This window comes from Adiantum capillus-veneris, chromosome 11 (genome assembly GCF_014529385.1).
Source record: "Adiantum capillus-veneris isolate H3 chromosome 11, ASM1452938v2, whole genome shotgun sequence".
Classification (NCBI taxonomy): Eukaryota; Viridiplantae; Streptophyta; class Polypodiopsida; order Polypodiales; family Pteridaceae; genus Adiantum; species Adiantum capillus-veneris.
The window spans coordinates 97687264-97712631 of NC_140941.1; positions in this window are offsets into that span (position 1 = coordinate 97687264).

Sequence of the window (25368 nt, forward strand, 5' to 3'; positions counted from 1 at the left end):
TCTTTGAAAAGCAATGTGCTTTTTTGAATGACCTAATTTAACCTTAAAATAATATTATTAGTCATTGTTGGGTATAAACGGCTATATGATGAAGAAACAAGATTTTTATTGGAAATTTTTTTATATAAAAAGTGGCACTATAAATACGTCGAGGTAGTACGAGAAAGTCGTGATGACACCTGAGCATCACGATGTAGCATACTTCAATCATGGTCACATTAGTTGCTGGGATGCAATTCCATTTAATCAATTTTTTGTAAAAATTGAAGGGAAAGAGAAGAGAGTTGACCACCAAAAAGTTGTGCGATGTTGTGAGCGACTTTCTCTCTTCTAACTGTGTTGTAACCGTAGGAGGCATTGAAAGAATTCAAGCGGCAGCACAACAATAGTTTTATTGGTTTCCTTTGGGACCCACCTCTTTGTGATTACTGGTTGTTTCATTGATGCTGCTCGTTTGGGAACCCATACTTGTCCTTGCTTCGTTTTTGTTTCAAGAGACTTCTTTGGGATCCACCTTGTCTTTGTATGAGTCAACAACAGTCTTTGCTTCAACCCTTGTACGCTTGGTTGGCAACGGGATTCAGACTTTGGGAGTTGATGCTTCAATTATTTTGGAATCCAAATAAACTCATGATATCTTTGTGCTTGAGTCAACTTCTTTGGAGCCCAAATTTGATTTGTGAAAGCTTCTGGCTTTGTGATTTTTTAAGCCATTCTTGAAGGCTTCGATTGTTTTTCTTCTAATGTTGGATCTTGTGCTTTGTCATTAGAGATCTTTGTCTTCTTGATCCATACCTGCTTTAGGCTGAGCTGGCTCTTTGGTATCCACATTTGTTGCACGTTTTGGTTTTGACTTGTTGTTCTTTGCTTTAGGCCTTCATTGTTTAGTGATGACGTGAGTTTTTGGTAGGGGATGTCATAAGAATGATCATTGTCGACGCTCCTATCCTCCACAAGGTTGCGTTCTAGCACTTTCCCTTTGTGGTTTGGCTGGTTGATTGATTAGAGCATTGTTAGCTCCTTCACATGGTTGTGTTCTTCTTGGTTGAGTCTTTTCTTCATGTATAGGAGCCACGTATGAGGATTCTTTTTGCAGTTGCGTTTTCATCGAAGAGTTTGGAATCCACTTTTGATGCACTTTATTCGTGTAGTGATGACATTGTTTCCCCATTATTTAATCTAGACACTCATAAAGCTGTGCATTTGTTAAAGTGTTGCTCATGTCACCTGCTGGGTTGTCTGGGTTTCCATTGTCGGCATCTTCTTGAATCTCCAAAGTGTTCTACAAAGTCATAGAACTCGTCTTCTTCTTTGGCTACATTTTCCTGAATTACACTCAGTGCAAACTAAGGAGCAACATCATATCCATCTTCATTACAAAACTTCGTTGTTGGACCATCTTGAATAGCGCACACATCCAGAGTAGCCAAGAAGTGGTCCCATTTGAGTGGCTTTAATGCTTCCTCAGGAATGGGTTCTGGGATATAATCCTTATCTTTGATTGCCCTTTCGAGGAGACACTCCTCTTGCTTTAAGCTTCCGCATTACGAAGCTCCACACATCCACAGTTCTGTAGGCTTACCCAACCATGCTGAACGTTTTGATCTTGCTACAGTAGCGGAATCAAACTCTTCTACTGGGGTTCTTGTCACATCCTTGTAACTATGTTTCTTAAGATTTAATCTCGTTATTTTTCATATGTCTCAGGTAGATATGGTCATAACCCGAATCTTGGACCATTTTCAATTGTTGCATGAATGGTATCCCTAGAATGATATCACAGTTGTTCTTCTTGCCAAAATCAACAATAGCAAAGGTATGCTCATACTCTATGCCACAAGAAGTAACAACTACTTTTTCTAGAATTCCTATGGGTCTTTCTGCATGTTTGTGTGCAAGCTGCAGTTTCAACCTTGTAGCCCTCACTGCTAGTTTTCCCCATTTTTCTTAGACATCTTTTGTTGCGATGGCAACACCAGCTCCATTGTCGAGGATTTCCATGGTTTTTACACCTTGGTATTCCGTAGGAAGAGTGGTTTTCTCATCTTCTCCCTCATAGTACCCGCCTACCTTTTTTAATGGCATTGGCATAATGTGTAGCTGAGGCATTTCAAGTTCTTTGATCCCTTCCTTGATTTAAGTCATTGGTTTTTTAACACCAAATTTCTCAAGGAATTTTTCCACAGTAGCCCACATGTTTGGTCGTATTTTGAGCAACTCGGCTAATGTTATTGTATAGGTGACCGATGTTAATATGTCTATTAGCCCTTTCAAATTGATGACCATGTTGGGAGACAGTCTCTGTGATGGGACTGCAACAACATCTGACTTGACCTTGTACTCTCTCATATAGGACAATAGTGTTCTTAGCGAATGGGGTTGACTGTCCATAGACTATACAGACCCTTTGTCTCCCCAATACGATTCCACTTCTAGATTCATTTGAGATCGAGCATCGAATTCATTTATTGGTGGAAGAGACACTCCTCTTCCATCACCCGTTTGGTTTACTCGCCTACTTATCTCACATGCTTCATTGGCCTCTCTGATTTGTTTTCTCAATTCGTCAAGACCATCTATTTATTTACAATTGTCAGGTATAACTATGTGAGATCCCTTGGAAGAGTTATCTGTGGTATTCAGCACTATCCTTGGTTCTAATGTCGGGTCCTTGAGCTTTGATTTGTGCTCATGACTGGAATCTGGCTCTTTTCATTTTTGGCTTGGTGGTATTACTGGTGTAGGTGGGATACAGATCACACCCTCAGTTTTTCCCACTAGTGGTTCTAGTAAAGCTCGGGCTGTTTGAATCATTTTCTGACACATTTTAAGCATGTCCTTTTCTAGTTCCGCATATGGATATGTCATCTACCTCTGTTCTTGCGTTTGGTTGTTTTTGATCCGTGTTTCATAGGCTGGCGTCTAATGGTTCATTAACCTTCTCGACCAACACCGATCCTCTGAACTAGAACTTCTTGATTTCTCCTCTGTGGATGGTTCTTTTGGAGGTTGAGACATCTGCTTAAGAGAAGGTGAAACTCTCTCCTCATGTTTTCTTATCTTCTCTTTAGCTTGGGTAAGCTCCTCAGCTAGGGATTTCTGCTCTTGTTCCTTTGTGCTTTCATCCTAGCCTTTCTAGCTTTCCAGCTATTCCGTTTGCTCTTGGTTTTTTGACTAGGTGCGTCGTCACCTGTCTTTGGACTCGTGTCAATTTTTGTTTTCATTGTCTCTGAGTTCTCATCAGCTTCCTTTTTAGCTTGCGCTCTCGTAACTACTTGAACTGGTATGGTGTTTTTCTTATCCAAGCTACTGGGTAGCTTAACAATTCTTGAGACATTCATTGTGATCTTTTTGATTCAGTTTGTGTTTTTTGGATAGTCAGGGATCAAATGAATGACACCACATTCAAGACAGTAAGCAATTTACTTGAGTGATCTCCATCTGAGGAAATTATTTGACCAAGTGGTTGTAATAGCTTTTGTGATGATTTGATTCTGGTTGAGGAGCCTTTTCTTGCATTTCCTCTTTGCTGTAAACAGGCTTTTACCTAGCTAAGCCTCTATTCACAATGAACCACAATTTCCTTTTGTCCATCTCGTACCTTCTTTCTTTATGTCATAATCCAGGAGCTGGAAGTTGTACCAGCCTCACCACTCCATGTGTTTCTCTCATCATCTGTTGCTTTGAAGTGCAGTACCCGCTTTAGTTGTTATAACACATTGTAGTTGGTACTAGTGCTTGTTTATTGGATGCTTCCATCATCGGCGTGTATCTCATGTCTACAGGTAGGTTGTTGTCCTAAAATAGGTTGTGGTCTTGAAACTCCTACTAGACCTGGCGCATTTCCCATAGCGTATCTAGGTGAGGTATGTGCTATTGGAATAGGTTGTACATACCTCTCCCTAGCATATTCCATGCCATAGTGACACTCTTCTCTTGTATGGTTTGTCCATTTCCTCTCAATTTTTGCACCACTTAGTCCCCCTAGGATCATAATTTACAAGAGGAGTTAACCTCTTGACCATTTCATCAATAAACTTTTCTTGATCGATAGGTGCGATCGGTTTTGCAATGGACTCACTCATTTGTGAATCAATGTGGTAAGAGGATGTGTCATCCTGTTGACTCCTACAATCCTTTTCTTTATATTTCTCACAATTATCCACCCAATAAAGAGATTCTTTGATCAATGCGTTTAGCGTTAGGCTCCTTATCATATGCAAATCCTTTTGAAGACCCACATATCTCATTCCCTAGATAAAGATCATCATTAATTTTTCTTGCATAGGCAGCTCAGTTCTCAGACAGAACTTGATGTATCTCTTGAGCCCTAATGCCACTTTGCATATTGATTCACCTTGTTTGAATTTGCAAATTTTTGAGACCGTATTGTGAGCTATGCCTTTGTGCAAGAATTCCTCAAGAATTTGTCAAATAGCTCATGTAGAGTCTCAAAATCCCGTCATTTCATTGACTCGAACCATGTTGCCACGTCATCTTTCAGAGTCAGTATGAATCCCGCAAATTGTGTTGCAAAATCCAAAACTTCCTCTGCTCTAATTACTATTTTGAAAGCCACTGCGTGATTTTATTTCCGAAGTATTTCCTGTTTCCCCATTTTTAACTTGGAATGGTCTAACTTGCCGATTGTCTACAAGTCCAACTATAGACTCTCCCAATCCTTCTCTCATTTCAGGCCTTCTACTATGGCTAAGTTCTTCTTCAAAGGGATTGGTCATTCTCTTGGAGATCGGTCCATTAGGCCGATTCACTTGAGGAGGCATGTCTGCCATCTCTGTTGTCATTTCATCTCTCGTTATCGCTCTAATCCAGGTGGCTCCCTTTTTGGAATTCTCGTGTTTGATGGAGGTATTTGTGGTCCTTCATTGACCAAATATCCACCTTTTTCTAATGAAATCCATGGATTTGTGCTTTCTATAGCTCTATATTATTGTCCATACTTGTCAACAACTATAGATTTCCATTGACAGTTGACTCTGTATGTACAGACATATAAGAGATTGTAATTCGTCAACTCTTCTAGGTATGGCTCTGAGCACCTATAAAGGATCACCTCTCTATCGTCAACGTATCTATACAATCCTTAACTCTCATGACCTATCATCCAAACTCTCTCAACAAAATTGGTATTTATCATTTGGAAGATCCATAAATGGGCGAATGCTTTTCTATTGCTGTGATCTTGAAGCTTGTATAAACTGAGTTTGAATCTAAAGAGGACATGATTTATGGTCTTAATAGCTTGAGCTTGATGCAAGAAGTATTGTCCCAATGTGTTCAAATTGTCAGTTTTAGACACCCATAACGTTCGGATGAATTATGAGGTCTACTAAAACATTTTTTTGGACGTTGAACAACAATAAATGACCCGAAGAGTCTTTTAATTGTTGTTCAGGGGTTGAACTTAATCTTGTAGAGCTACTCTAGAGATTCTTTTTTTATATAAAAAAAGGTTATGCTTGAGCTTGATGCAATAAGTATTGTCTCAATGTGTTCAAATTGTCAGTTTTAGACACCTAGAACTTTTGGATGAATTTTGAGGTCTTAAACGACGTTTTTTTTTGGGACGTTGACCAACAATGAATGACCTGAAGGGCCTTTAAATTGTTGTTTAGGGGGGTTGAACTAAATCTTGTAGAGCTACTCTAGAGCTTCTTTTTGATAAAAAAAGTTTCTAAATTTGATATCGGAAGGTCAAGTTATCGGAAGGTCAAGTTTTTGAATTCGATACCGGAAGGTCAAGTTATGGCCAAAACAATCAATTTGTGCCTGGAGACTTCATACGCGTATGATGTCTATAATGTCTTTTGTGGCATTTGAGACATCATACGCGTATGATGTCTATAATGTCTTTTGTGGAAAAATGAAGTGACTTTTGTCCCAATGACTCTTTATCACTCAAGCAACTCTCAAAAACTTTCAAAAATTCATTTTGAACACTTTTTGTGCAAGTTATGGTCAATTTAAGCATGAACCTTGCCCAATTTTTGTCTTTTGGCACTTTTTAGCCCAAATGTGCTCAGATGAAATGAAATTTTGGCTAGGGACTTCTTTAATGCTCTAGGACACTAGGGTATACTCAGATGTTTGATTTGACCCAGATCTGGCCTATGAGACATCATACACAAATATGGCCAAAAGACATCATACATCATACACGTATGATGTCTTTTGGCTCAAATTTCTCTTATATTTCTACCCAAGGTACTCCTTGATGCAAAGAACAAGAATATGTAATCTTTTGGATGTCAAAATTGCTCAAAATCACCACTTTTTCACCTTAACGTTCTTGTATCTACAAAAATCACCTTAAATGCAAAAGTATGAGTCTAAATGAGATGAAATTTTGCAAGCAAGTTTAAATCATCATTTCCAAATCCCTTGTGTGGTCTCTGAGGATTAATGCCAAATACACAACCAACAACAAGGCTAAAATGGATACTAAAGAAGCATCAAACATATAAGTAAGCCTTCAAAAATCTCTCTACAACCTTCAATCAAGCAAACGGCACAGGAGCTTCAAAGACCATCATCTTGCTTGGATTAGGAGGCCTCACACAAATGCCAATAAGCAAATTTCTTATACCCATGGGCCACATCTTGCACAACATAAATATTTTCCATGCATTGACTGTGTATGCATAATAGGGCTACATTACAAGGCCTGCATTGACACAATTTTTTAATTGCCCAAGCATAGCACATACCCTTGGCGATACTCTATCGTCAAGGAGGACTCCAAATAGGAGTGGGGAGGCATTCTAAATGCGGACCTGATACTATGAATATTAGAGGGAAATGTTTTGTGAGTTACATTGAATGTTGAAGTTTGATTGTGATGATTTTTTGACAAAATTCAAAGTATATGCCCTCATAGTAGCGTTACAAGAGGAGTACGGGGACAAAAGCCATATATGAGCCCCTAGGGACATGTTTACATTGTACATAGAATTTAAAATTATACTTGAATAATTGTGCTTTTTGTTGAGTAGAGTTTTGGTTTTATTTTATTATTTTTGAGATTTTCAAAAAAGAAAAAAAATCCATAATCCAGATGAAGAAAAGATTAAAGAGATGCCTAAGCAGTACAAAGAGAAGCATGTATAAAAAAATGACGCAAATTCACGAGGAATTTCTCACAAGCCATATGCACAAGGCTATACTGTCAGAGGTAAGAAAATAATGATGATCAGCCTTCAACAGCAACATGAGGCCAAAAATGATTGAGAATGGCCATCAAACTCAGCGGTGGCCTACAAGCACAATGAAAGTTGGTGATGCGACTAGACAAAAGAACCCATCAAGTGTAAATTGTCTAACAAACACTTCATGTGACTACAAGGCAGTATAAGGAAGTAGATCTTTATCCTATATGTGACTTAATGAAGCCTAACCGTACCGACAAGAACAAAAGGGGCAAAAATGATAGTTCAATCATCTTTTGTGATAGATATTTGCAGGAGCAACCAGGGATCAAGCCAAATTTTGGTCATCATCATTGGTTCTACATGTGTTTAGCAGCTCGAAGGTGCCAAAGATGCCCATTATCTATTCTTGAGACTGAAATTAAAAAAAGTGCCAAATACAAGTCCAAATCAAGCCAAACTTTGTTAGGAGGCTATGAATAGAGAATACAAGCTAAGGGTTTAAAAAAAAGGTCCAATCCCTAGCCAAAGATGTAATTTTTTCAAATATGAAGCATGATAGCCATCTCTATACCCTGTACATCATGCATATGAGTTTTGGGAACGAATGGACAAGGATAACTCCTAGATGGTCATCTATCACGAATGATGTCGGATAAAGCCCTTTTGAAGCAAATTACTAACTTGGGAAATTAACTGGGGTTTTTCAGGCTTTAATTAAGTAATGTATCAAGTAGAAGCACTATAATGATTTACAACGCACAGAAAAGCTAATAGTGGCAAATGCAAATTTGATCACCTTATGCAAGAACAAAGGAGTCATCAACGGCGAAGAGGAGACAAAAATGATAGACAAACCAACCTTTGCAGGGTTACATATCTTGTCCTTGATGAGATGGATCAAATGCTAGACATGGGTTTTGAACCTCAAATTAGAAAAATTATCTCTCAGATTCGGCCTGACAGACAGACTTGGTATTGGAGTGCAACATGGCCTAAAGAAGCTGAAGGCTTAGCCATACAATTTCTACAGAATCCTCACAAAGTTTTCATCAGCTCACAAGACCTGAAAAGCAATCATACAATTCTACAGATTGTAGAAGTTGTTTTTGAGAATAAGAAATACTCAAAATTGGTAGATTTACTGTAGTGAGTGATGGATAGAGCTTTATCTATCCATGATGATAAGGGTCAAGATGAATGAGATTGGGTTCTTTCTAAATTTAGCTCTAGAAACAACCCTATAATGATAACAACAGATGTTGCAGCTCGGGGCTTGGATGTGAAGGACATAATGTTCATCATCAATTATGATTTTCATGGATCATAGTTGTTGTTGTGGTTTGAAAAAAGTACAAGTAGTGGAGCACAAGAAAGCAAGAATGACAACAAAGACCACACCGACATTGACAACCAGGTTACATATTACATGAATTCGGAGGGGGGAGTGTTGACCCGTGGGTCAATAATACGACATAAATCAACAAAGCCTTGTTCTTTGAGAGTTATAAAATGCTGCAAATTATGGTTAAAAACATCATTTGTATTGAGTAGCTAGTCCAGTTGCAGAAGCCGCCGTGCAATGGCACTTCTAGATTGTATATACAAAGACATTTTACCCCTTGAACTCTATTGTAGGTTTAACCTATGGTAGCCTTAGTATATAATGTACCTAGGTCATTTGGTATCTAATTTTATCATAATCAAAGTGTTAAGCTGCCGTCGACTCTGTGTGAGAGAGAAAGAGAGAGCGTGAGATTCATCTTGATGCAACTCCCCGCTTGTTCATCACATTGGAGATCAGATTGCACCATTGCAATAGGCTCAATGAGAGCTACACAACAACCCCAAGCATTCCATGCAAGACGGAGCACACACGCTGATGCATCTATGAGCTATTTGTGGCCCCGTAAGTATATCAAAGATGTCTATTTTCTACGTGCAAGTAGTCATTAAATCATGGCTCTATCTTCATACACGTTTTTTGCAGATGGGTCTAGAGTGAGGGTTTTGAGTGTATAGGCTTTGGGATAGGTGTATCCTAGTGAGGGGATGGTGTTCCTTAAGTTTCGTGCCTTTCTGGCATGATCTAGTGAGTTTCCTTCGGTTTGTGTGCATGTGGATTGGATGATGTAGTTGAGAGTAGTAAGATTCTTGGTTGTGGTTTAGTTAGCCTTCCAGAGTGTTATATGCGTGGGATGGTCTCAGCCTGACAAGCTAAAGAGATTGCCTCCGTGCACTTATCGTGCCATCTGTGTCCTCAATTGACATTATGTTGATCTAGGTAGTGTTGCATGCACTTCATAGGTGGTGTGATTAGGTCCCACAATAAGTGTTTTCATTTAGCAAGTGATGAAAATTGAGTAGGGGACAACAATCGAACAAAGGAAAGTAAGCAATAAATTGTATTAATTCATCTTTCTTTTGCAAGGGAAGTTGCAGTTTCCTATAAATGACTCTTGTGTGGAAAATTTGCTCTTTATACCTAGGAACTACGTGTGATGTGTCTGGTAGTGTGGATAGTGCCCCATTGATTCTAAACATAAAATTGTCTATATCCTTATGTAGTCACACTTAGGGATGGCATGTGAACAACACCTTTAGGCTGTTACTATAGCAAAGAACAGAGATGAAAAAACTATGCTATCGACGGTTGCACACAAGCTGGAAGCTACATGGGGGTATTGTGTCAGATAGAGTGCTCTATAGAGAATGAAGCTGAAAATTGTAGTATGATATGGCCTTTTGAGACCACAATATCATAATGGTTTGGTGGTGTGAAAGAGACTCCACAAATGATCTTCATTTTGTTGTCACCACCACCCTTATGGATAGTATTTCAAAGTGTAAGCTAGAAGGGTGTAGTTGTGCTTACAAAAGACTCTCAAATTAATTGTCACATTTCTTTTGCGATGTTTTTGAACATGCCTATTAGTGTTGTCACCCAATTCCATTGGACTCAAAGCAGTCCACTCTTTGCATTAGTGTGAGTGTGTGTGTGTGTGTGTGTGTGTGTGAGAGAGAGAGACAGAGAGAGAGAGAGAGAACATGCTTTTTTTCGCATGTTCTCTCTCTCTCACCCTAGCTCCAACTTTTTGCTTGCTTGCACAGTCTCCCCCTGGGGCGAGGGGCAGCCCTGGGGCGGGGGGGGGGGGGGGGGGGGGGGGGGGGCGTTAACTTCTCAACACAACCCCACATCATTGACGCTGCTCACACGCATCTGATGGCAAGCTGCAGATCGGCACTGCATAATCACGCAACAGCTGACTGTAGGTCGGATACCGCCCAACTCGGCTACTGCAGATCGGCACTACACAGTCGCGCAAACAGCTGACTTCAGGTCTGACTTTAGGTCGGCTACCGCCCAACTCGTCGGCTACTGCAGGTTGGCTATTGCACAGACCCGAGACAAATGCGCCACTTTCCATTCTTCTCTACTCGCCTGCTTGCCAGCTCAAAGCTTGATTTTGAATTTCGGTGGGGTGTAACCCTAGGGACCGTTCACAAGGTCTCTATTGGCCAACACTAATAGTGTGTGCAACTTGCATCCGGACCATGTCTTCTCCTAGTACCCCACCCCACAACCGCAAGAGCTTTCTTGTGATGGCAGTTGCTTGAAGAAAAGACCCCTTTACTCGCCAAGATACACGGATCACAATCCTAGAGGTGCAAATCCAAGAGCTAATCAAGGAGAACGAGTCGCTTAAGCAACGCCTGCAATTGCTTGAGGAAACAAAAGAAACTAAGAGTCAAGATCTACTTGCAACAGCCCAGAAGGTTGAAGCTTCCCTCACCAAAACTGTTGTGGTAGTACAAAAACAAATGCATGAGGTAACACACAAGCATCTTGACACTCAAATACAAAAAGCACTACAAGAAAACCGACTGCAAGAGTCTCTTGGACTGAAGGTCAAGATTGGAGGGCTCAACTCCCCATGGTGCACCGAGGAAGACACACTCGAAGAAGCCATCACAGAGCTCAATGATATTCTTCAACCAATTCACATTAAGCTTGATTCTATCTCTTGGATCAAGGATACGAACAAACTAGTGCCACCTAAACAATGTATTCTTACATTCAAGGACAAGGAAATGCGAATGAAGCTACTAGAACAATCTTGCCTCCTCAAGGGAACAACACTTTGGATTGCCGAGGAATTGACCCCAAATCAACTCAAGCTCAAGGCAAGAGAGCTCAAGAAGATGCACAAAGCTCGTAAACAAGGTAAATGGGCTGTCTATCGAGGCGATAAAGCCATCATCCAGAAATTTTGAACTCCTAAACCGGCGCCTCCATCTCTTGACCCCCCTTAGGATCTACTATTTCCTTTTGCCTCTTTTTCCTTCTAATGGACCCTCAGTCCTTAACTGATATGTACCTCTCTGAAAACCCTATTTTGTAATGATCTCCTTTTTTTAGGTCCCATGGGTCATTTGTGACCTCCGAGGACGATAATGAATCTCTCTCTTTCTCTCTCTCTCTCTCTCTCTCTCTCTCTCTCTCTCTCTCTCTCTCTCTCTCTCTCTCTGGCTCCTAGGTAGCGGTAGCAAGCACCCTAATCTTCTCTCTCGCCCGCTTCCCACCACCTTGTAAGAAGCTGGAGTTGAGTCTTTTTTGTAAAGGGCTATTGCAATTTGTTTTCTGAGGTTGAGAGGGAACCAAGGTTGGTTCAGGTCATTCCCTCAACATCGAGGAGGCGGGAAACTGTAGCTTGAGAGATTGTACTATTGATTTTCCAAGGAAACCAATAGCAACTGCAACTGTTTATCAACTTATGCTCAAAGAGGGTGGTGCTTTGACAAGAGCATCCTCTTCTTTGTGGTGGCATTATACTCTATCAAGAAAACCACCCTCACACATCTCCACCCTCTTGGCTGCCAATATCACACCTACAACACTTGGCCATGCCACAATTGACACAACCCTCCATTATTTATGGCACTTTGCCCACACGAGTATACTCTCTCTCTCTCTCTCTCTCTCTCTCTCTCTCTCTCTCTCTCTCTCTCTCTCTCTTAAAGATAATATCGCCTTTGCTTCATGACCAAATGCAATTTTCAAAATTTCCGAAAAGATTTATAGCTCAACCTACTCTACTTTAAAGTACAGTCACTATTACAAATAAAGGAAGGCAATTATGGTGTAGGGGAAGGTCATGCATTGATCTTTTCCTGTAATACAAGGGACCAAATGGCGACCAACACGAGTCGAGAGCCATCCTATGAGATGCATTGTAGGGAAAAATCAATGCACAACCTTCCTCGGTCATCATGTGTCGGGGGGTGGGAGGTGCAGATTCTAGTTTTCTTAACACTAGGTTGGTAACCTAATAGGACATAAAAGTGTCCTTTCAGGGTTTTGAAAAAAACCTCCAAAACCATAGTAGATCCACTCATTTTGTGAAATCCTTTCATGAGGTGATAGTTCAAGGCCTACTACACATGGGAAAAATAAGAAACTTGTAAAATTTCTCATCTTTTGGTCACACCAAGCCACCAAAGTTGATGGACCAGTACATTTTCATCAAAACAGTCATTTCTTACGTTTTGTTGCATAAAAATAAGATTAGGGATTTTTGTAGGACTTGAGATAAATTCCCTAGTTAACTTCAATGGGTTGGTGATCAGAACATATGATTGCTTCTCACTCACTATTTTTTGTTTTGCCAAAATAAATAGGTACAAAAAAGTTGAATGTTTACCATTCTACAAACCCATAATCAAAGTTTCTATAGCCACGCTCAATACAAATAATATATGCATGTTTTCTTAGTTCCCTATTGTCCTTTAGGTTCATAAGGAGCCATGGAGCATGTCAAAAGAATACATTATGAGTCATAGAATCCCATAGAAACTATTCAATATCTAGCCAAATTTGATCCTTATGACTAGATATAGTTAGTACCTACAAAATGCATGTAGTTGTCACAAGAAACTAACAATATTGAAAAAGCTATACTTGATATACTAGAGTGTTTCGTTTTCTTCTATAATTGAAAAAATCAACTATCATTGTCTACTATGCAAAATAGGGTATTAGGTGCCCCAAAACTCAAGGAATATTAGCTTTATGTTACAATATGAGACATGGAAAATCAAAACTGCATTTGGATATCATGAAAGCCACCAAAAAAATCATAGAAGAGCTAAAATTTGTTAAAAAACAGGATTTGACAATTTTTGTAATTTGGTCATAACTTACAACTTTAACATTTATTTCTCCCAAGAAGCATCAGGACATGTTTAGGGCTACTAAATATAGTTCTCTAGCATTATAGACCTCACAAACATGACTTCTAGAGTGGTATAGTTGCAAAAAGTTGAAAAAAGCCAAAAACAGGACCCGTTGTTTCACACAGTTTAGGTTGTGAAATGTTGTGCAAGGACAAGGTTAAAGATGGAATTGATATTCCAAAAAAATGTCGAGTTTTTTTCAGCTCATGAGACAACTTTCTAGACAGATAGAACCTCAAAATCCATTTTGAAACTCTTGACCTAATTCAAGAAAAATGGTCACTTCACAGGACATAAAAGTGTCCCAGGACATAAAAGTGTCCCATTATTAACCTAGTGTTAAGCGCGCTGAAAGCCTAAAGCACAAGCAAATGAACAAGGCTATCGAGTGCCAATCACGTTTTGATTAGTGCATGAGTGAAATGACAGTGGCGAGACAATGATCAACAGGCATCAATGTTGCGACCCCATGTATTTTTGTGTTGACTTGTCACAATATGGGCTGCATGGTTAACCCTCACATTCTGCATGTTGACTTGTCAACTCAGGAAGTCATTCTAGCTACTGATGTGATGTTAATCAATTGGATAATGGAAAAATAATTCTAACAGCTGCACCACTAGATTTTGCTGAGGAAAGGTTAGCACATGGAGGGCATGTATTTCTCGCCCCCTAACCCCCATAATACTAAACCTTTGATGCTTTCTTATTGTTGGTATGCAAGGTTTTGTTGCATCTCTTGTGTGAACAACCCCTTCGACCTCATATGTCAAGCCATGTGAAGAACCTCTTACAATGTTTGTGTAAAGAACAACCACTTGTATTTGTGCATAGGCAGCCACATCTTGTGCTCATGTGTCAAAAGGCTATCTAATTGTATAAGCCTATATAGAGGCACATTCTACTGAATAACAGCAAATTGTATCATTTGCAATATACCCTATTGTATTGTGCAATAGTCTCTCTCTCAAGCTCTACACTAACCTCTCCATAGCATGCCATTAGTATGACTGGCACACTAACCTGTCCACCTTAACCTAAGAACTAGTATCCGAGCCAACGATTTCACACCTAGGCTTAACTAATCATGCCATCGTATCATTAATTAAGTATCATAATTAATTGCATTACTAATAAATCCTCTCTCTAGTCATCATCTGGGCAAGAGCATGCTCCACTACCCTTTGGTGACTAGGAGAAGCAGAAGCCGCATTAAACATTGAATCCTTGCATAATAAGCCCTTGCATTTAGTGTAATTTTTGCATCATTTTTGTCTTCAATTAATCTCTACATCAATGTGTTTTTGTATCATTACTTGTGTGTGGAAGAAGGTCTCGGCTGTTATCATATACATGTGGTAGTGATGTGTGTGAACACGCTAGGACCACCGGGGCATTTGTTCCCTCTTTAGGAGTTTTTTCCCCCCGTGCATTGTATATACGCCCATCACTCTAGGGCTATCTATCTTTCCATTGCACACTAAGTAACACACTCTCTATTGTGTGCCTTGAGATTCCTTCATCTTCTCCAAGCTGTGTGCGTTTCTCTGCAACCCTAATTCCAACAATTGGTATCAGAGCAGGATGCATCCTCCCGAGCTTAGTTGCCAGCAGCTCCAGCACATGCCTACTTACTTTCTCAAATTTCAGTGAGGTTTGGCGAGCGTTCGCAGGTCGACAAATTTTTTGGGAGAGCTTAGTCTGCTCAGATTTTTGATTCGGGCTCATTTCGGCCTCCATTTCCACTACAGGTATAGTACTGCACTTGCTATTTTGTCATTTCGTGTAGAATTTTTGTTAGTGCCGTTTTCTACATAACAGGTGGCTTACAGCGTTCTACGGTTTGTGCTATATAGCACGTGTTGTTCCCGCTTTGTTTCTCCTCTTTTCGGGAAATTTTCACATCAGGTGCATCATTTACCATGGCCGAGAACAAGAGAGACGTGTTAAAGATGTTTGCTACTGAGGACAGATTGGATGGGGACAATTACCCTATTTGGGCTTACATGATGCAACATGTTCTTGTGTCAAAGGGCGTCTGGAATATTGTGCAAGGTATTGATGTACACCCTGGTTCTGAGGATGTAGACGATGTTGAGGATGTTGCAGGTCTTGTTGTAAGGATTGCTGCTATAAGAGTTGTTTTGCCTACGACAGAACAAGCTTGTTGGGATGTAAAGGATGTGCATGCTCATACATTGATTGTGTTGTCTGTGAAGCACACCATTGTTCCTCACATTCGCTCAGCAAAATCTACAAAACAAGCTTGGAATATTATAGTAGGTCTTTATGCAAGTCGCAATGAGGCTAAAATTGCTTTGCTGCGTAAAGAGATGGAATCAAAGATTATGCATGAGGAAGATGATATGGAAACTTTTCTTTCTGGTGTCAAGGAGATCAATGAGAAACTTATTGCAGTTAACATACTTTTATTACTTCTCAAAGTAAGGGTGGTAACAGCAATGCAGCCACTTCTTATGGTTCTGTTGCGAGTGGCAAAAATTATGTTCCTAATGCTTCTACTGGCAACAATTCTTTTGGAAATTTTGGTGATAAGGGTAAAAAGAAGATGCGTTTCCATTATTGTAAAGCTAATGATCACTTGATCAAGCAGTGTCCTAAGCTGAAGGCCAAAGAGGCTAATAAGAAAGAGTGTGGTTCCATTGCAAATGCTGGTTCCACTACAAATGCAGCCATTGTTGAGTCTTTTGTGAAAGGAGACTATGATGCTGATGCTGATGCAGAATGGGCTTTTAGTGTAGAGTGCACTTACAACCGTGCTGTCCATGACGCATGCATGTTAGTTGCTACAGATTCACCTGTGTGGTATTTCGTCAATGGTGCTACAAATCACATTCCCTCACATCGTGAATTGTTCACCTCCCTCTCCTGTATCCCTCATGGGCCAACAATGCCTCTTATCTGGTTCAGGGAGTTGGAAAGATTGTACTTACTGTCGCAAATGGCAGTTCTTTCACACTTGTTAATGCACTTTATCTACCTGGGATCAAGAAAAATCTTTTGTCTGTATCTGCACTTGCTAGACTTGGACTTGTAGTCAAATTTGTGGAAGAAAGATGTACAGTTCATGATCTCAGTTTTGCTGATAAAATTGTTGCATCTGGCCTTTTGTACCATGGGATGTATAAGCACACATTGTATGACAAGTGTGGACAAAATTTTGCAAACACAGTTGCAGATTCAAGGGTTGTTTCATATGCAAAACTGTGGCATGCACGTTTTGGCATCTGAATTTTGCTAGTTTGCTGCAGTTGCAAAAATATGATATGGTTGCTTCTTTGCCGCGTCTTGAAGCACCTCTCAAACATGTTTGTGAAGGCTGTATTTTGGGTAAGATGCAGCGCTTGAAGTTTCCAAAGAATGGTTCAATTAGGGCCACATACAGGTTGCAGCTTGTGCATAGTGATGTTTGTCGGCCCATGCAAACTCTGTCCTTGGGCAATTACTTGTACTTCATGTCTTTCATTTATGATTACTCCAGGCATGCATGGATATTCCCGCTTAAAGCGAAGTCCTAAGTTTTTATGTGCTTGAAACAATTTTTGGCTATGGCTGAAAATGTCTCAAAATGTACTATGGGTTCCGATTGAGGGGGGGAGTATATGTCTCATGAATTTAATGCATTTCTAGCTAGTCGTGGGATAAAACACCAATGTATAGTGCCTTATACGCCTCAACAAAATGGTGTAGCCGAGAGGAAAAACAAGTCACTTACGGAAATGGCACGATGTATGGTCAAAAGTCAAGCTTTGACGCATTCTTTTTGGCTTGAGGCCATCATGTGTGCCACTTATGTACTTAAGAGGTGTCGTACAAAACCTTTGTAGTCTATTACTCCAGATGAAGCATGGCATGATAGAAAGCCTTCTATTGAGCACATGCATGTTTTTGGCTGTTTGGTATATGCTTTGGTGCCACAAACACAACGTAAAAAATTGGATGATAAGGCTGTCAAATGTATTTTTGTTGGTTATAGTGCTGAAAGCAAAGGTTACAGGTTGTATCATTCACAAACAAAGCATATTCTGGTTTCACGAGATGTAGTGTTTGTGGAAGATTCTGTTTAGCCCTTGCTGTCATGTACTAGAGACAATAATGTAAGCTCACAGGACATTTATGACACTTTGTTGCCTCTTTTCAGTGGTGGAAGTTTGAATGTAAATTCCAATGAGGAAAATGTACAGCCTATGGGGGTTTCCAAAATATTTACAGATCAGCCTATTACTGATGCAGATGTACATGATGTACTTGATGAGGAAAGGGCTGAAAATGAGCAGGCTAGAGGTATGCCAAAATGGTTGGTGCATACATTGCGTGATAGTAAATTGGATGCACCTTTGTCTAGTCGTAATTGTTCAGGCTCTCGCCATGCATCTTATGCATCGGATTGTTATGCTTTGGCTATTTCTAGCTTACATGATGTTGAGGAACCTCTCTCTTTTAATGAAGCACATAATTCAAAAAATTGGATGGCTGCCATGCAATAAAAATATGATGCACTTATAGAAAATGACACATGGACTTTATGTGATTTGCCTCCTGGCAAAAAGGCAATTGGTACAAGGTGGGTTTACAAGTTGAAACACAAGCCGGATGGTGAGATCGATTGCCATAAGGATCAATTTGTTGCAAAGGGTTATGCACAACAAAAAAGCATAGATTATGAAGAGACTTTTTGTCCCACTTTTCGCACGACTACTATGCGTTTTCTATGTGCATTGTCAGCTCATTTTGGTTGGGATGTACATTAATCAGACATTGTTACTGCTTTCTTGAATAGTGACTCATTTTGGTTGGGATGTACATTAATCAGACATTGTTACTGCTTTCTTGAATAGTGACATACTTGAGGAAGTTTATGTAATGCAGCCTCACGGATTTGTCAAGAAAGGAGAAGAGAACAAAGTGTGCAGATGTAAGAAGGCTTTGTATGGGTTGAAGCAATCTCCTCGTGCTTGGTATGAGAAAGCTGACACTCATTTGATCAAACGAGGCTTTTGTAACAATCCAACAGAAAGCACATTGTATGTAAAGCATGAGGGTGATGTACTTCTCATTGCGGTTCTTTATGTAGATGATTTGCTGATCACTGGACCAAATGAGAGACATATTTCTGAATTTAAGGCTGATTTAAATTTTGCTTTCAAGATGAAAGATTTGGGGCTCTTGCATCATTACTTGGGCATATAGATTAAGTAGTGTGATGGTGGTATTGCCTTTTGTCAGAAAAGTTACTAAGAGACATTGCTATGTAAATTTGGACTTGAGGATTGAAAACCTATTGCCAGTCTCATGGAAACAGGTTTGAAATTGAGTCTTCATGATGATGGTGATCTTGATGAGGTCACTCTTTACCAATCTACTGTTGGTTGCCTCATTTATGTATGCAACACGATGCCGGATATTTAGTTTGCAGTCTCACAAGTTAACAGATTTATGCATAGATCCCAGGATCTAAGCATGGCAGGATGTCAAGAGGATTTTCCACTACCTTAGTGGCACTTTACATCTTAGCTTATTTTATCCTAAGGGGGGATCATTGCCGCCAAACTTAGATGCTTTTTTGGACTCAGATTGGGCTGGTTGTTTTGACACACGAGTGTCCACAAGTGGTTTTTGTTTCATGCTTGCGAGTTCATGTATATCATGGTTGAGCAAGAAGCAACCTACATGGCCAGTTCTAGTTGTGACGATGAGTAGAGGGCAGTCTTCACAGCTAAGGTTGAGTGTGTATGGCTCAAACGCCTTATGGTTGATTTGGGTGTTGGACAAGACACTGCCAACACTATCCACACTGACAGTCAAGGTGCATCGACAGCTGCGAGAAACCCAATTTTTCATGCTCGCACAAAGCACATTGAGGTGCATTACCACTATGTCAGGGAGAGGATCTTCATATGAGAGATGAAATTGGCTTATGTGCCAACACAGGACAACCTTGTAGATCTTTTCACAAAGGCATTTTCTCGTGAGAATCTTGAAGCTTTCCACAAAGCTCTGGGCTTACTCCCCTTTGTGGACTAATCATGTCCTTAGGGAATGGCACTTCCCTTTACTCATGTGCCAGCTCTCATTCACCACATCACTCCAAGGGGGATTTGCTACCATATACATGTGGTAGTGATGTGTGTGAACAAACTAGGATTCGGGTCATTTTTTCCCTCTTTAGGAAGTTTTTCCCCCCGAGCATTGTATATACGCCCATCACTCTAGGGCTATCTATCTTCCCATTGCAAACTAAGTAACACACTCTCTAGTGTGTGACTTGAGCTTCCTTCGTCTTCTCCAAGCTATGTGCATTTCTCTACAACCCTAATTCCAACATTGCTAGAGATTTTCAAGAACTATCTACTTGCCCCAATCGGATCGGGCAGTCTTCACAGCTAAGGTTGAGTGTGTATGGCTCAAACGCCTTATGGTTGATTTGGGTGTTGGACAAGACACTACCAACACTATCTACACTGACAGTCAGGGTGCATTGGCAGCTGCGAGAAACCCAATTTTTCATGCTCGCACAAAGCACATTGAGGTGCATTACCACTATGTCAGGGAGAGGCTCTTCATAGGAGAGATGAGATTGGCTTATGTGCCAACACAGGACAACCTTGCAGATCTTTTCACAAAGGCATTTTCTCGTGAGAATCTTGAAGCTTTCCACAAAGCTTTGGGCCTACTCCCCTTTGTGGACTAATCATGTCCTTAGGGCATGACACTTCTCTTTACTCATGTGCCAGCTCTCATTCACCACATCACTCCAAGGGGGATTTGTTACCATAGACATGTGGTAGTGATGTGTGTGAACAAACTAGGATTCGGGGCATTTTTTCCCTCTTTAGGAGGTTTTTCCCCCCGAGCATTGTATATACGCCCATCACTCTAGGGCTATCTATCTTCCCATTGCAAACTAAGTAACACACTCTCTAGTGTGTGCCTTGAGCTTCCTTCGTCTTCTCCAAGCTATGTGTGTTTCTCTACAACCCTAATTCCAACATTGCTAGAGTTTTTCAACAACTATCTGCTTGCCCCAATCGGATCTTGCACGATAATGAAGACCAAATTGGTGTGCTTCTCAAAGCAATACCAGATGCAATAATAAACTCTCTACAAGAGCACAAAAAGAAACTCAAAGGCAGTCAACAACAGTCAAATGGTGCTTGGGTGGTCTCATCAAACCGTCACAACCGCAATTACAAAAGGAACTTATAGTGCACACATTGTGGTAGAACAAATCACCTTTCAAAGGATTTCTATGAAATCAACCCTTGTCGCATTTGTGGCAAGAACAACCATGCTACAAAGTATTGCAGACTCAATAGTAAATCTTCACAGGTTACCAATCGCAAAGAACATTTCAAAGATCAAACAAAAGCAAAAATCAACCTTGCCACCTCTAGAGATTTTGACGAAGATAACAACAACAATATTGGATTGGTTTATGATGATGTACTGTGAGCATTCTCTCAATTGTGCCTTACCCTCTATTTGTCCTAGGGGAGGCTTGTGTGTGCCTACACCCTGATGTTTTGTATGCCTACACCCTTTGTGTCTAGGGGAGGCAACTTTGTGTTTAAGGGGAGGCTTGTGAATTGTGTGGCTCACCCTTTTGTGTTTTGAGGAGAGGATTGTGTGAGTGATATGCAACCAAAACCCACATAGGGGAGGATTGTTGGGATGCAAGGTTTTGCTACATCTCTTGTGTAAACAACCCCTTCCACCTCATATGTCAAGCCATGTGAAGAACCTCTTACAAAATTTGTGTAAAGAACAACCACTTGTATTTGTACGTAGGTAGCCACATCTTGTGCTCATGTGTCAAAAGGCCGTCTATTTGTATAAGCCTATATAGAGGCACATTCTACCAAATAAATGTAACTTTTATCATTTGGAATATAGCTTATTGTATTGTGCAATAGTCTCTCTCTCAAGCCCTACACTAACCTCTCCATAGTATGCCATTAGCATGAATGTCACACTAACCTATCCACCTTAAACTAACACTTCTCTTTCGACGTTTGAATCTTCACCACTTTCTTGACAAGTTTTTGCTCCTCCACAAGAAAAGCTCATATAATTCTCTCTCAAAGTACCCAGGCTCACAGATTACACTCTTTTGCCTCTTGAAGTCAATAAGAGATCCATCGGCCACCGTCAAGAATCTCTTTGACAAGAAGCACTCTGGTTGTCTGACCAACATTGATGGTTGTGTCCGATGGCCCATGCATTGATCAACTATCGGCTGCCCTTGCGAATTATGTAGATGTTGGCATGGCTAAGACGTGTGTTTCTATATTTAGTGGGATGCAAATGAAGAATCCCTTGTATGTGCTTCAACTCGCCTATGATGGCACACTTTGGCCCACTCTCCCTCTTCTGGTCTAATTGGACTTTGTTGCATATCTGTGGTGGTGATGATACGTGAGCCTCTGCACCATCACTCCTACCTTCCACTAGATGAAAAACCCTATCAATCCAATGCCTCTCTCTCTCTCTCTCTCTCTCTCTCTCTCCCCCCCCCCCCCCCCCCACCAGGCCTTTATGGATAGCATTTCAAAATGCAAGTAAAAAACAACATGGTGAGAAGAGCTTCACCTCTTATCCACAACATATGGAAGTGGCTAGTTTAATAGTCCTGACCACACACTTGTGGATAGCATTTCAAAACGCAAGTCGAAAGGGCTAAGTGAGAAGTGCTTCACCATAAGTTACCTATACATTGTACACGCTCTTACTTAATTGGTGCCCCCTTAGAACGTATGCCATGACTAACTTAATTGGTGCCCCCTTGTGGCAACACAAATGTTAAATGGTTGAGTTGATAGCCTGGACTTCTTCTACATATTGGTGCTCCTAGGAAGCGGCCTAAGATGGAAAAGATCATTACTTTACATGCCGTATTGTTTGCGATCTATGGATGAGGTTGCTCCTAGATGTGGGAAGAGGCACATAACATATTGTGAAGGAAACCCTCAATGTGAGGTAAAATTCTAGCTTGAAAGCAATGCAACAGATATTTTCTAATATTGTCGACATTGTTGCCACTCCACTTGTTGTCACTTTCATAGTTGTTTCCACTAGCCACTCATCCACTTGAGCCATAGGCTGCAAACACTTATCTCTGGTCTCAGACTCCAAGGCACCTACCATGATTTACAACTATGCTCGCAGAACTAACCATGCAAAAGTTTTATTACTTGCAAATTAGACTTGTTGTTTCTAGAAACTTAAAAGAGATATCTTGCCCATGGTGTTTGACTCACCTAATTTGAGCATCCTCATCAAGGATAGCAAGGGTTTATAATCTACTTTGACAGTGTCCTCATCAAGTGTAGGGCTGCTGCGAGAGCAAGTTTCGGCGACATAATGACAACTTGGTTAGCTTCTCATGACTACTAGGTGAGTAAAACCTAAGCTTTAATATTGCAATTCTGCAAAGTGATCCACGTGGAATCATCTCGTTGTAGCATTATAAAAAATATCTTTGTGCTTACCAACCATAGCACTAAAGGTAGGATGAGTACATACAAAAGATGAAAAGTGAGGTTGCATGTGTGGAGATAGGCATTGCAAGAGAATTACTATGTGCTATCTTCTATAGAGAACCCATCAAACATTCATGCAAGTCTCAACCCTGGCACCATCTACCTCTAGTTGTCAGTTGAAGCTACTTGGAAGCACTTGCTATCGAGGGGAACCATTTTGAGGATGCAGGCTACTGGTGAAGAAGATCTATATTGCTAATTAAGAAGGTTGATTGTAGAGTAAAAACTAACAGTGTCGGTGTATAGTAGGAGTGCATTGGTCACCCGTAATTATTATAGTCGCCAAGAAAGTGTGAATTATAGTTATGAGAGCATGCCTCCATTGTGTTTCATATGAGTCCATCTCCCAAAAACATAAGCCTAAGTTTCACCCATGAAGCGTGAGTTCTTATCATCCACAATGTCTATAAATCATGGACTAGGGTTCTTTATAAGGGCCTATGGTTGGTTAGCTGTTTTAATTATGGCAAGGAAGAAAAGAGCTACTTAATGTGCTAGGGGATTACCTATAATATATATATCTTATAATACAGGTTCAACAAAGGAAATTTTATATTTCAAATTGGGGTATCATTTAAGGATTAATTACCAAACATTTGGGATTCTACTTGACTTTTGTCCTTGCTCACTTTTAGCTGCTCGTTCTTTAATCGTTAAATGATAGGACCCTTTTGCATTTGCCCCTTTTGCTCTACGACTTGGTGGACACTAGTATTTGGTATCCATATCGGACTATTACCATTGTAAAAGCCTTGTCTTTTTCAGTAGAATACCAAGTATTTATATAGAGATTGTAGCATGCTCAGTTATGATTGGCTTCTATTGGCTCTTGGTTGTAATTGCTTGCCTTTGGGGGAAGCCTTGTGCTACATGACTGATCTTCATTGTTCCAGGTTGAGTTACTATTTTTGGTAGCCATATCTGAGAGATACCTTCATAAAATACTTGTGCTTTGAGGGGGGTGGGAATGGAGAGATATTTTGGAATGAGATATTGAGGGAGCTTTTTCTAAGCCTTTAACTAGAGGAGTGTTTGCATGGAAAAATATTTATGTTAACTAAGCCGACGTCAGTTTTAACAGAAGTTGCTAATGATAGAAGCCTTATGAATACACATCGAAGATAAATACGGAGAAGCAGTGAATATTGGAGTTACACATTTTTCACATTTTTCCAAAATGGCCATGTATTGGAATATTTTGATTTATTTAGCCATTGTGAGATTGCAACGTGTTACGAGCTCAATGAGAGTTCCAAGTTATAAAGATAGGTTAGTTAGTGTGCCTTGGTTGCAAATACAGTAAGTTGTGAAGTCTCAAAGGTCTTGGGTGTGTAAGATTCCCAATTTTTGGGTCTCTTATGAAAATAAGAAAAATAGCTTTCAATATCTATTTTGCCAAATTTTTGATTTATGATGCTTGAATGACAGTATTGGAAGGTTCTAAAGTAAAAAGCGAGGCCCTTTCCATGTTCCAGTAGGTTAGTTAGACGTTTGGTTTAGTTTTGGAAAAATTCGCTAGCTTTTTTATGGTTTTTATGCGTTTTTTCAAAAAGCAAGGTCGGATCCTTGATCTACGTGTTCCAGGTTCAATTTTGTAAAAATCTGCTTTTTGAGTGCTTTTCATGCTATTTTTAGCTTTTCATGATTTTTAGTGCTTTTTAGTGAAAAGTGAGTCCGCTTTCTTATTCCAGTGGACGAGGGGAACCCGTGGTTCAATTTTAGACTTTTCTTTTTTGCATTTAGCTTTTGGTGCTTTTCGGCGTTTTTGAAAAGCAATGTGCTTTTTACGATGACCTAAACATAAAAATATTAAATTTAGTCTCTGTCAGATTTAAAAATGATCACTCGGAGCAGAAACGAGACCAAACGAAATTTTTACGAGAATTCTTTTTATAAAAAGCGGTACTGTAAATACACCAAGGCAGTATGGTAAAGTCATAATTATGTTGAGACATTACGGTGCGGCATAGTCAAGCTACGATTTCCATTAGTTGGCCGGATACTGTTCAATTGGCCAATTTTACTGTAAAAATTGAATGGTAAGTGGGAAAGTGACCACCAAAAGCAAATTTTTACAGTAAAATTGGCCAATTGAACAGTATCCGGCCAACTAATGGAAATCGTAGCTTGACTATGCCGCACCGTAATGTCTCAACATTTGTGTAAAGGCATATTTTTAGGAAAGTTATCAAAAGGAGAAAGCTATTCCTAGCTGTGAAACTAGTGCTACCTTCAGTTTAGGACACACTACAGGCAATTGGAAAACCTATAAACTGGTATAGATACCTCAGTTTTCAGTGCTGTCTGTTGCGTTTACTACCACAAGTCTATACGTATCTATTATGCGGAGTGGTACAATCTCTTCATCACCATCTCCATAAGCTCTTCTGTGAGGGCCATACCCAGAC